Source organism: Leopardus geoffroyi, chromosome B3 (genome assembly GCF_018350155.1).
Source record: "Leopardus geoffroyi isolate Oge1 chromosome B3, O.geoffroyi_Oge1_pat1.0, whole genome shotgun sequence".
In the NCBI taxonomy this organism is placed as follows: domain Eukaryota; kingdom Metazoa; phylum Chordata; class Mammalia; order Carnivora; family Felidae; genus Leopardus; species Leopardus geoffroyi.
In genome coordinates this window covers 110738478-110751891 of record NC_059337.1, presented here as the reverse complement: position 1 = coordinate 110751891, position 13414 = coordinate 110738478, and the positions used below count along the sequence as shown (strand labels likewise).

The window sequence follows — 13414 nt, the reverse complement described above, 5'->3', positions numbered from 1 at the left end:
GCTTATCCAGTTTCCCATCAACTTTCCACTTTCTCATCATTGATGATCTTTGCCTGACTTATTTCATTAGGAGAGGCAAAATACTGGTATTTAAAGTTACAGTATTTGCTCTGCATTTACTAGCTGACAGACTCTATTTTTCCGACCATTCTAATTGTTATAAAGTACAATTTCAGTGTTTTCACTCATGCATCTCATGGCTGCCCACTGCTTCATGAATTAAGTTCCAATGCTTTCGTGTTATGGCCAGGCCTTTCATATCATGTTTCCTACCCTTTTTTATCTCCCTTATTCCTTTAGATACTCTATGATCCTGGGAAGAGTTTCTGTGTTCCTCAAAAGTTCCACCTCACCCTTGCTTCTTCATCTTTGTTCTTGCCTTTCCTTCTATCTAGATTGTTCTCAGTCCTGTGGAAATTTTATCCAAAGTCCTCACAACGGCCTCAGAGTGGCCTACAAGGTCTTACACACTAGAGTTTCTGTTTCCTGGGACCTCATGTCCAGTGCTTTCTCTCTCTCATTCTAGTCAGACTGTTTTTCCAAGACACCATTCACAAGCCACAAGCTTTGTGATGTCACAGAGACATCAGGTCTTTGCATTTGCTGTTCCCCCTTCCTAGGGCACTCCCTCCAGATACCAGCATGGTTCACAGTCATCAGCTTTTTAAAGTATTTGCTCAAGTGTCACTTTCTCGGTGAGGCCTTTTCTGACCTGTCTCTTTGAAACTGCAGCACCTCCCTCCCTTTCCCTGTACTCATTCTCCCCCTTCCCTCTTCTATTTTTCTCCGTGGTACTTATTCTGTCAAATGTGTATTATGTGATTTATAGATTTCATTTATTTTCTGTCCCATCATTACCCTCTGCTAAATAGAAATTCTGTAAGGATAGACTTAATCTATTTTGCTCACTGCTGAATTCTTACAGCTAGAACAATATTTGGAATTTAGTAGATATTTAACAAATATATTCAAGATATTTAAATGAATTTGTGGAATGAATGAATGAATGCATGAATGAATGACAAGACCTGCACTGTGGTCAATTTGTTGGTTGTTGAATAAATGAATCCTCCTTTCAAGAGTCATCTCAAATATCTCTTTTTGGAAATTTTTTGGGCACAAAGTTTTATTTCTTCCTTTGCAATATGTATTCATTTTATTTCCTTTTTTTGACTTGTTGCACTGGCTAGGTTTTTTAGCACTGTGTTGAATAAGAATAATGAGCATAGACATCCTCTACCCAATCTTCGAGGAAAAGCAGCTTAGTTTTTAACCATTAAATACAATGTTAGATGTAGATATTTGATATTTTTTTAAACCAAATTGAAGACGTTTCCCTGTATTCCTATTTTTGGAAATTTTTATCGTGAGTGGGTGTTGAATTTTGTCAAAAGCATTTTCTTTACATATTGATGTAATCGTATGATTTTTCTTTTCTAGCCTGTTAATACAGTAGGTAACACTGATTTTTGAATGCTGAACCAGTCTTGTATTCCTGAAATTAAGCCCACTTGGTCATGTATGTAATTCTTTTATATATTGCTGAATTTAATTTGCTAATTTTGTCAAGAATTTTTGCGTATATTCATGAAGTACATTCATTGATTTGTAGTTATTATTATTATTATTTTTCATATTGTCTTTGTATGGTTTTGGTGTCCAGGTAATACTAGTGTCATAAAATGAATGAGTCAAATCATTGTGTTGTACACCAAAACAATAGTATATGTCAGGTACATATCAAACTTAGGAAGTTAAAATTGAAAAATACCAAAAAAATGAATTGGGAAGTATACCCTCCTTTTCTGTTTTTTGGAAGATATTGTATGTAGAATTGTTATTAACTCTTCTTAAAGTGTTTGGTAGAATTCTCCAGTAAAGTCATCTGGACCTGTAGATTTGGGAGGGGTGTTAACTATAAGTTTAATTTCTTTAACAGCTGTAGGGACACTAAGAATATCTAATGTTAGATGAGCTGTGGTAGTTTTTGTTTTTCAAGGAATTGGTCCATCTAATCCAAGTTGTCAAGTTCATATGTGTGGAGTTGTTTGTAATTGCTGTCATCTGAATGTTTGCATATCCCCCCATATCATATGTTGAAACCCTAATGCCCAATGGAATGGCATTGAGAGATGGTGTCTTTGGGAGGTGATTGGGTTGTGACAGAAAAGGTTTCATGAATGAGGATAGTACCCGGATAAGAAGCTCTAGAAGCATCCACTGCCCTCTTCCACCATGTGAGGACACTGCCAGGACCTCCCAGCCTCCACAACTGTAAGAAATAAATTTATGTTGTTACCCAGTCTGTGGTATTTCGTTATAGCAGCTCAAATGAACCAAGCTGGTAATATTCCCTTTCTGTTTTTTTAGATGTTGCGTCTCTGGCCAGCTGACTTCATTTGCTCCAAGTCTGGGACATCTGAGGCGTCAAAGAAAATCCAGGCAACTGGGCCACCGTGTTGTTGCTCAGATCCCTGGCTGGTCTGCTTTCTTCTTTCCACCTTTCAGTCTTATGTTTGTTTTATATACAGTGTCAGGGTTTTTATGGTACTTAAGTAGCAGGAGGAATAAGGCAAAGTTGATCTACTCTATATTCCTAGAGTGTAAGCCCCCATCTTTAGTTTTTGACGTTAGTGTGTGGCTTATGTCTTGCTAAGGTATTGCGTCCAAATCATTTTTTTGACAAGATAAAATCATTTCGTGCCTATTACTGTAAGACCATTGTTGTCCATTTGGCAAGTCTTACTTATATTCAGTGGCCTGAGATGCTTGGTGAATACAACTTCTGAATATGTGGAAATATTTTAAGATTGATTTAGAGCAGACTATTTCTGTTATAGCAACAGATTTGCCCTCATTTTTATTTGTGAGTATTTATAAATAAAAGTTTATTTGACAAATAAAATATGGTAGTTTAATTCTTCGAAGGCAGTTTACAGACAGATCTGCTATAGGATAATTATAGGTGTTTCAAACCTGGATTTGATTCCATGGACAAATGTATAAGTAGAAGAGAAACATTGCCAGGAAGGAGCATAAATGTGCATTCAAATAAATTTAATCGTTAAATTATACTTTCAGTTCTTTCTGACAAGAATGTCAAATCCGTCTCTCACAGTTAAATTGATTGGCCCAGTAATCTGAAATAAATGGTCTGAGATTGTGAGTTTACGTTTTAAAATCCTTTCCATTTAGCCAGAGGGAGAGACCATATTACACACACACTTCTTCTATGAAAAAATATGACTATTCTGCCTGTTTTAATTTTGTTAATCAGTTTCCCCCTGTTATTCCCATTGCTTTATAGCGGTTTTCATAAACAATGCATTGGCCTACACCAAGGATTATTAGGTGTTTCACAGCACAGGTGTGAGACTTCTTGACATCTCCAGTGTTAATCATCATTGACTCAGTGATCCTTGTGCAATGGTGAGTAAAGCTAAGGGGGGGAATGTAGGCTTTTAAATTGTGAAGCAAAATCATCGTTCTGGGATTTTACTGGGAATCACACACTGGGTTATGAAATGTCAAGAGGCCCAAATATGAATTTAAGTTAGAGCTTTACAAAGTAACATTAAGTTATCCTCTTAATGCATTTTAATATAATTTCCTTTAGTACCCTTCAACATCCTCTAAGCCCATAGTGCTTCACAGTTATTTTAAAATCAATCCCTAAATCAATATCCTTTCTTTGTAATTTTAGTATCCTCCAATCTCCTAAGAACAGCCGCAAGTTGAAATGATGTTGGAGAACTGTGGCAAAAATCTAATAAAAAAAAATGGCTTCATTTTGCAGGGAAAGGTGTATTAGGTAATTGACAGAGAATGACCAGGAACATGGATGTAGGAGTAGGTCAGACAGATTGAATTGTTAAGTATTTTCAACCCACTGTAAATGAAATTTTGAAATCAATATGCCATTTTTGTTGCATAAGCCTGTTAAGGACAGAAGCAAGATGGAAAGATGTAATACTGATTTGTTTAGCTGCTAAAGCAAGCGGAAGTGCTGTGTGTAAAAGTTCCAGGATCTCTTGAAAAAAGCAAGTTGCACTCTTACATAATTTTGCTTTAGAAAAGGGTATTTATAATTGTGTATGAGATAATTGTGCATTATATACTATTGCAATGCACGTGATGCTAATTTTTCATCTTGGAACATCTTATTGACTTTTTTTTTGTTTCTTTAGGGTTGCAGTGGGTTTTCTGTAACAGCTTTTTTTAAGTTTATTTTTTAGCAATCTCTACACCCAATGTGTGGTTCAAACTCACAACCCCGAGATCAAGTCGAATTCTTTTCCAACTGAGCCAGCCAGGTGTCCCCCATCACAGTTCTAGGCTAGACACAGACTTACTGAGGTTTCTCTATGCTTTATCATGCTGCATGCAAATACAGGAATTCTAGGCAGCCGTGATATCTCAAGTACATTTGGTTCCTTACCCAACAGCCATTTCCCTCTTTTTTTTTTTTTTCCACTAGGCCTCCATATTTTTTGGGTTCCACTCATTCTTTGCAGTCCTGTGCTTAGAGAAGAGATAAATCCTGGTAAGGCCCTTTCTTCTAGCCAGTGATCGGTTTAGAGATGTGACTATCAACCAGTTTGGCCAAGGAGACATAGGAAATATGCTGGAGGAACTTCTGGGAAGATTTTCCCTGCTTTCAAAAACGACACAGGAGGGAGGGAATCATCTGTTCTTCTGAACATTGTGACTGAATGTGACCCTTGAACTACTCATGGATAAGCAGAAGATGGAAAGGACAGACCTGATGACAATACTGAGCTGCTGAATTTGGAATGAAATTGGGGGCTGCACTACACCCAGACTTGTTGGTGAGATGTTACATCTCCCTCTGTTGAGGCCTTTTGGGTCAAGATTCTTTATTACTTGCAACTGAAAAGGTCCTGTTAAAATAGTATTATATTACAGCAGCCTTGGCTTACGTAACATCTTCCGCTTAGATGACATATATAAGATTTATGCTCCTAACTTGGGTGATTCTCTCTTATTAAGCATGATGCACTAATCACGAAGGATTAAAGAAAAAAAGGATAAGATCGAAATTGCTTTGTAGCTTTGGAAAACTATCAGGACTTTCCATCCTATTGAAAGCAGGCTTCTAAGGATGAGAATTGCTCTTGTTTCCAAATGATGTGTGGTGGTGAGAGGGAGAAATGACAGTGATGGTGTCACACAGGGTGTCACACAGGGTGATGGTGCTTCTATGAAGCCTGGACTATGAGGCTGGAGAACTGGGGTTCTGTGGAATCATGCTATTGCTGCAGGTGAGCTTTTTAAGGATAAAAAATGAGGGGCGCCTGGGTGGCTCAGTCGGTTAAGCGGCCGACTTCGGCTCAGGTCATGATTTCACGGTCCGTGAGTTTGAGCCCCGCGTCGGGCTCTGTGCTGACAGCTCAGAGCCTGGAGCCTGTTTCAGATTCTGTGTCTCCCTCTCTCTGACCCTCCCCTGTTCATGCTCTGTCTCTCTCTGTCTCAAAAATAAATAAACGTTAAACAAAAATTTAAGGATAAAAAATGAGAGTTAGGGGAGAATCATGGAGGGAGGCGTCTAAGTTAAATTTTCTCCTCAAAATAAAGCAAAGGGGGTTACAGGTTGGAGGGATAAGGGAGAGGTCCATAATTATACATAATGTTCCGGTTTTATTAAACAGTTTGTTTAATGTTTGTTTTTGAGAGAGAGAGGGAGACAGAGCATGAGCAGGGAGGGGCGGAGAGAGAGGGAGACACAGAATCAGAAGCAGGCTGTAGGCTCCAAGCTCCAGGCTCCGAGCTCTCAGCACAGAGCCCAACGTGGGGCTTGAACTCACGAACTGTGAGATCAGGGCTCGAACTCATGAACTGGGAGATCACAACCTGAGCAGAAGTCAGACACTTAACTGACTGAGCCACCTAGGCGCCCCCGTAATATTCTGGTTTTAGATGAGACTGAGCCCATGGCAGGCTTTATGGCAGCATATGTCTAGGCCTCAGGGACGATCTAGTCCAGATTTCCATTCAGAATTCTTCCTAAGAGAGAAATAGACTCTCAGCTCATGAATTTCATGAAGTAAACTGATTCTCTCATCAGTGTCTTTCGGGATAGCAATGTGAAGCACGCTAGATCCATTCAAGTTTCTGTTCAGGGTTCTGAAACAAATACTGGATCACAATACACCAGAAGTAGCTGAACAGTGATATATGTTTGTTTGTTTCTTTCTTTCTTTCTTTCTTTTTTTTTTTAATTTTTTTTTTCAACGTTTATTTTATTTTTTTTTTGGGACAGAGAGAGACAGAGCATGAACGGGGGAGGGGCAGAGAGAGAGGGAGACACACAATCGGAAACAGGCTCCAGGCTCTGAGCCATCAGCCCAGAGCCTGACGCGGGGCTCGAACTCACGGACAACGAGATCGTGACCTGGCTGAAGTCGGACGCTCAACCGACTGCGCCACCCAGGTGCCCCTCTTTCTTTCTTTTTTGATGTATGTTTCTCAATGTTGCCCATTTCCATCTTTATCTCCACAAAATATCCTGGGAATGGAGGTAGACTTGCAGATTCTAGCAATAGTGAGAAAAGGCCAGAAGGATCTGAGACCTCAGAAAGAAACTGGAAGTGAATGAAGTAAACTGATCAGAGAGAGAAGTGGCCCACAGCTCCCATTGTCTTCCCGAGGTACAGGTCAGAAGTAGCATGTCCCCAGAAGATTAAATTCTTCCTGTAGACACCAGCTTGAGTGCCTGAGAGTTCCAGTGCCTTTCCTGACCCCCTGTGGATTTCAGGCTTGTCGAGCTAAACTTACCCCATGATTGCATAAGCCAATTCCTTGCAACAAATCTCTTTATATAGATCTCCTACTGGTTCTGATTCTCTGCTTGAACCTTGATTGCTACACAGTCATGAAGAGGAACTCTTAAAAGCAGCTAGAAAAGAAAAAAACATTATGCCCAGAGAAATAAAGAATGACAGCAGATTTCTCATTAAAATACGCAATTGAGGAGACAGTTGTACATCTTTAAAGTAACAACAACAAAAAATTGCCATTTACATACTATAATTTATATATTCCAACTTTTTTCCCTTTGAAATTATAATTTTTTATTTTTTATTATAGGACATAAGTTGTATAAAAATTCAATTATAACAAAATAATTGGTGACTTTCTTGAAGCAAAGGCAAGAGATGTAACTGCTATGGTCTCATTAGTCGAGTGTCCTCAAAATCCATAGATTGAAACCTAATGCCCAAGGTGATGGTATTAGGAGGTGGGGCCTGTGGGAGGCCCGTTAGGTCATGAGGGTGGAACCTCATGGGATGAGTGTCTTTTAATAAAGATATCAGAGGGATCCCTCCCACCTTCCATGCAGCAAGTAGGCAGTTTGCAATCCAGAAAAGGACTTTCACCAGAACCTAACCCTGTTGGCACCCTGGATTTCCAGCCTCCAGAACTGTGAGCGTAAATTTCTGTTGCTTCTAAACCACCCAGTCTGTAGTATTTTGTTACAGCAGCCTGAATGGACTAAAACAATAGCTTTTAGGGAGTAATTGTGAATTCCGTATTTTTTCATGTTAGTACTCACTCAAACATTATTCATCCAAACAGTGTTGTCCTATCCACAAAGCCAGACATGCATGATAATAATTAAATTCAGTCATCTTTGATATTTTGCCACCGTTCAGTCCCAGCCAACCATAGCTTTATATATACTTTTCAATTTTTATCATTTCAAAGGTATATTTGCAAAATATATGTGTACAATAAAATCTTGTGTTTAGCAATTGGTTGGCTTTTTTATTATGTTTAAAAATTTAAGTGTGTAATGGGTAAGCATTCATTTGTACCCTTCTCTGAGGCCCCCAAAATGTTAGGGCCCACAGGAGGGACTCTCTCAGGTCTTGCTCTGGTACTGTGCTATGGAAAGTCACCTGAGTGTGAACCGTCCCTAGCTAATTTCATCTCCTTCCCTTCCTCTCTCTTGTTTTTGTTGTGGAAAACTGGGCACAGGGTGAAAAGAATCTCCTGGAGATCAGTTTACACACTTTCCCTTCCCAATAGAGAAATAAAACAGTTGAGGAGCCCTCAGTGTGACAGAAGAGGCATCTGTGAAGACCATACTGTACTCAACAACCAGCAAAAAGACTGGTTGCCTTCCTAGCCCCTACCCTGTCCCCAATGTTGGAGGATGCCTAGAATTCCACCCTTAGAACTTTATTTAAGGGGCACCTGGATGGCTCAATCAGTTAAGCGTCCAACTCTTGATCTCAGCTCAGGTCATGAGCTCATGGTTCGGTTGGTGAGATAGAGCCCCACGTCCTGTCATCGGGCTCTGTACTGACAGCAAGGAGCCTGCTTGGGTCAGTCCCACTCTTTGTCTGTGTCCCTTCCCCATTCACACTGTATCTCTCAAAACAAATAAAAAAAAAAACACCTTTATTTTAAGGTTGGAACCATTCTCTATCTTTGTGTGTTGGTAATTCAAGAGATTTGATTTGGGGAAAGGAGCAGAGAAGACCTGTGTTTCCAATGCAACAGGGCAGATGAACCACTGGGAGGCTGAGGTAGAGATGAGGGGAGGTGGGAGGGAGATGAGGGGAGGTTGGGAATCTTGGCAATTTTTTTTTTTTTATCTCAGTGTATAGCAAATTTTCTCATTCTTTTTGCCATTGTGTCATTCATAGCTTTATACCTCAATATCTGGTGCATAGTTAAGCAAATGATAAATATTGAATAAATGAAATTTTGAATGAATAAAATAAAGGGACATTTTTGTGCTGCTCTTGGAAATTAGCTGAGCAAGTTATTATACATGTGTTTCAACATGTAATATAGATAAATTATACAAAGCCTTCTGATTCAACAATTGAAATATTACTTGTCTTATTCTTTACCATCCATTAGAGGGAGATATGACTCTGTTGTGTAAAGCCAACACTTTGATCCTCTAACTGGAAAATCTGAACCAACTCTATAGCAGGTGGTCCTTTGTAGAATTTGAGCCCTTAATAACTCTGTCTAGGACTGGAGGTTCTAGGGATGATAAAGGATGTTAATTTCAGGAGGAGAAAATGTCTGGACCAAAGCACTTGGACCAGGAGTAAGGACACAGGTGAACTTGGCTCAGTTACTAACAGCAAGACTGACTACTTTTGTTAGGTGGGGTGCTAGTAAACTAACTCTTTAAAATAAAGTCCTGTTCTGAATGTAGTACTTACGGATTCCCTAAAGAAAAAGAAGATACAGTATTCACAGTGAGCCATGAACCAAAAACCAGAGAATAGCTGAGAAGTGTTCACATCAATCAATGTCCTCTGTTCTGAAGGAAACAACACTCTCGGGCCAAGAGAAATCCGTAGTGTATCTACTTACTATGGTCAATTTCAAGCTATGATTGGTTTAACAATTGAATTGCAAGTTCCTTGAGTAGCAGTCCGCAATCCGGAGCCAGTGTGAACAGACTTCTGCACACTGCTGAACTTTGTTGGGTCTTAGTTGCCTTTCCTGGAAAGTGGGGATGGTAAATAACCCATTACACAGATTCCATTATATAGTGGGCATCTAAGCCCTTTGAACATTTCAAAGCAATGTTTTCCAAACTTCCCTGATCATAAAATCACCCAGTGGGTTGTGGAAAATGCACACTTCCAGGACCCACCCCAGAGCTCCTGGTTCAGAGTCTGCTGGGGAGGAGGTGCCTGGGAATCTATATGTTAAACCAGTGACTCGGGTGACCTGCGATCTAGGAATATGGAAAAACACTGCTTTAAATCAGTCTCACAACCTGGTTCTAGGTCAGTGGGTTCTTTTCTGACTCACTTCACAAGTGGGCCTGCCTCAAGAGCTGCAGGCAGAACTCAACTACGCTGGACAGGGCACTTAATTCTCTGCTACCCCCTCCATCCTAGGAACCCAAACCTCTTTAACCACTAAACCTGCTGTTTGCCTTCTCCGAGGCCAAGTCTTCCCTACACCTGTGAAGCCCTTTGTTCTAAGGGCTGCTGGATTTTTTTTTTTTTAATTTTTAAAAAATGTTTTATTTATTTTTGAGAGACAGAGAGAGACAGCATGAGTGGGAGAGGGCAGAGAGAGAGAGTGAGAGAGAGAGAGAGAGGGAGACGCAGAATCTGAAGCAGGCTCCAGGCTCTGAGCTGTCAGCACAGAGCCCCCGACTCGGGGCTCAAACTCATGAGCCGTGAGATCATGACCTGAGCCGGTCAGACGCTCAACCGACTGAGCCACCCAGGTGCCCCTGGGCTGCTGGATTTTTTAAAGCCATCATGTATGGAGAACCAGCCAGGTGTCAGGCAGGTTACAGCTCATCCCCACAGCCATCTCATGCAGTATATTCTTGTGCTCTTATTTTACAGAAGGTCAAAGAGGCCAGAAAAATGTTCAAGGGCATATATGCGATAAGAGCCTGGGCTCCACCCTGCTGTGGGCTCTTCTGGGCTGCCTGCTCCTTTGGTGCCTGTGTGTTCTCCATCTTCTCTGTGGAAGCCCCGTGCTCTGAAAGCAGCTTCCAGTAGCTGGAGTGGAAGAATGAAGGATGCCGAGGGCTGGGCCTGGCACCTGCAGAATTCAGAGGAGCCACCCAACCTGGGGAGATCGGCACCTTCCACGTCTGAATGAAGTTCGGTCAGCTCAGGAAACAAGCGCCGGTGGGGGGCGGGGGGGGGTGCTAATTTCTAAGAGGAACCCAAACATGCAGGGGATCCTCTGAATGTCCACAAAAACTCCCCATCTGTGCCCTCTACGTGTCTCTGATCATTTGTGACAGGCACTGTGGGTCATTTCTTAGGCATTGGTCTTCTCCCCTCTACTAGAGTACAAAGCCTTCAGGGGATCAGCAGTTAAAGAACCCAGAGAATGTTTTTGTTCTGTGAAATAGATCTGATCGGAACCCTCCACCTACTAGCTGTGTGATATCGGGCAAATTACTTAAACTTTCTGAGCCTTAGTCTTCTCGTTTGCTAAGTGGGAACATAAATCATGCCTCCCTGGTGAGACTGTTTCCAGGATTAAACGAAATAGTGCAGACAAAGTGTTTACAAGCAGTTGCTGAATGAATGATCTCCTCCTCCTCCTCCTCATCTGAGAACAAACACCTTCATGTTCTCTTGTGTCTTAGGCAGGGACTTAGGGCATTTTTGTTTTTCAGCATTAAGAGGGCATTCTCACACAGAAATGCATGAAGGGGAGAAGCCTTCCCAAAGAAGAATGTTTTGTGGAAGAATAAATGTAATGTCGAGTGTCAGAATAACTTGAACGTAAACATAATGAAGAAGTTGTCAATGATTTTTCTCCCTTGAATGGTATTTTAGCTGGAGATAAGGTGGGAAGGGATGGGGCCAGGGGACACAAGGCCAAGGATACTCGCGGTAGCAGTATGGCGAACACTCCGAGACCTTCCCAAGTGTTGGGGACACAGGAAATGAATTTCTCTCAGGGAGGCCAGAATGGATCTATGCAGAGTCAGATAACTAGGGTTTCTAGAACCATAAGTCTGGTGAACTCACTTAAGTTTCCTTACGTGCAAACCGGGAATAAGATCACCTTGACACAGTCGGTGTGAAAATGAAGCGTGGCATGGCTACGTAAGTGCTTTGTCAACTGTAAAAGCCACCATCACCCTAAGAAAGCAGTTCTCTTAGTAAGTTGTGACGGCCGGGTGGAAGAATATGGTGGATGAGAGCAGGCTGAGGAAGTATCTGGCCAGATGTGGGCAGAACCAGGAAGAAAAGATCAGTGAACAAATTGCCTGGACAGAGAGGGGGAAAAAAAAAGTAGAAATATAAAAAGAAGTGAAAAAAGGGGAGAATGCTGGGATCCTAGGACACTGGACAACACCGGCGACTCCTCGGAAGCTATATAAGCTACTTGGAGAAGTTCGTCTCCTGGTCATAATTCCCAGCAAAAGGGGAGATGGAATCATGGAACAGATCATTCTTCTCTCTGCTTAGACTCATCAGATCAAGCAATGACTTCTGTGCAAGAAGCAGCATCTCTCTGTACACAAGGGATGGGGTCTGTATTTTTATAAAAGCCGCTGATGCAATTTGCATCACTAGAGTGTTATTTGACACTCTGAGACATTTCTGCTAACTTTCCATGATATGAACAAAGAACTTGAAAATGTCAAATACATTTATGAGAAGCAGAAAAACTTCAACTTTTTTGAATTCTAAACTCTATGGAAGCAGACCGTCTTATTAGAATCTGTGGCTTATTGAGCCATTTCTGTCTACATATGCTATTTTTTTTTTGACCTCATATCTGGGACTGTTACACTGTCTGACCTGTTATTAATATTATTTTATTCTGTGCCAGAAGAGGCAAGGAAGCTGCATTTCCAGAATCGCATTTGAGTCATTTGTGAAATTGCATATTACAATTTGCCACCATTTCTAACAGTTCGCTAACATTTTCTTTCTCAACTGGGTGTTCACATTCCTGCCAGTGACCTCCAGGGGCTAGCTGCTTTGCTAGCTCAAGAGAGAATTGCTTCAATCAGAGTTGGGGCTCAGGACAGGAACGTGTCTTCTTCATGCTGTTTGTTTCCAAGTGGATAGAAAATTAGAAACAAATTATGCAAGGGATTTTTGTGGAGTTTAAGTACCTTCAAGGAGCAGTAGATAGGACAAAAACTTATTTTATCTGTACATTTGCAAATGTCAAAGACCAAGATGGAAACAGATGGAGGGTGTGTTATAAGGAGTTGGCTACGTAAGCTAGCTGCCCAGGTGGTTCATTTCAACTGCAGGTCAGAGTAACCTTGTCCTGTGGTCTGGGTGCTTAGATATCAGGTTAGGTCTACCTTGCTGCTTATGTCCTAGGCCACCTTACTAAGGGCTCCGGCCAAAGCCATGTCAGTGAAGAACAAAGTTATATAAATATGCACACAGATGGTCATGCCTAGGCAAGAACTTGACAAGATTTCACTCAGCAATATCCAGGCTCTACAGGACACACAGGCTTCAGTTGACACAGCAAATCAGAAAAACGTCACAGTTGTAACAGAGGAGAAAGCAAGGGATTAACACGTAGGTAGAAAACCTTGGGGTGCAAGCTTTCACTCTGCCATAGGCACGTGGGTGACCTTACAAAAGATACGCTGTCTAAGGCTCTGTTTCCCCATCTGTAAAGCAGGGACAGCCAAAGGGAACTTACGAGGACTAAATTCAATAAAAATGAGCCAACCTTGGGCAAGCCTGCCTACTGCAGTGCTTGGGTGGGAAAGGTGCATACACGTTAGTTTCCTTTTGATTTCCACAAAAGACGTGATCCTAGAGACCTCTACCCAAATCCAGTTTTCAAATATCCAATTTTATCTGACAAACCCTGATTCATAAGCAGCTGCAATAACCTGACGGACGTGTCGCATTAGTAATCCCACCTTTCCAATTCATCACCTCCAAGTGAGGGT

General features: G+C 41.2%; 1 long non-coding RNA gene across 3 annotated transcripts; it reads left to right on the top strand.

Annotated features, from left to right (window-relative positions):
• The first annotated feature begins 353 nt into the window (after window positions 1-353).
• LOC123583979 lies at window positions 354-11286 on the top strand. Of its 3 annotated transcripts, none has more exons than XR_006705090.1 (6): window positions 354-695; window positions 2000-2274; window positions 2371-2481; window positions 3308-3429; window positions 4478-5282; window positions 10359-11286. It is a non-coding gene; the product is annotated as an uncharacterized LOC123583979 (long non-coding RNA). The 3 variants fall into 3 exon arrangements; XR_006705089.1 differs by lacking the exon at window positions 354-695 and having other exon boundaries at window positions 1346-2274; window positions 10359-10626; window positions 11150-11286; XR_006705088.1 differs by lacking the exon at window positions 354-695 and having other exon boundaries at window positions 1346-2274.
• Window positions 11287-13414: the final 2128 nt, after the last annotated feature.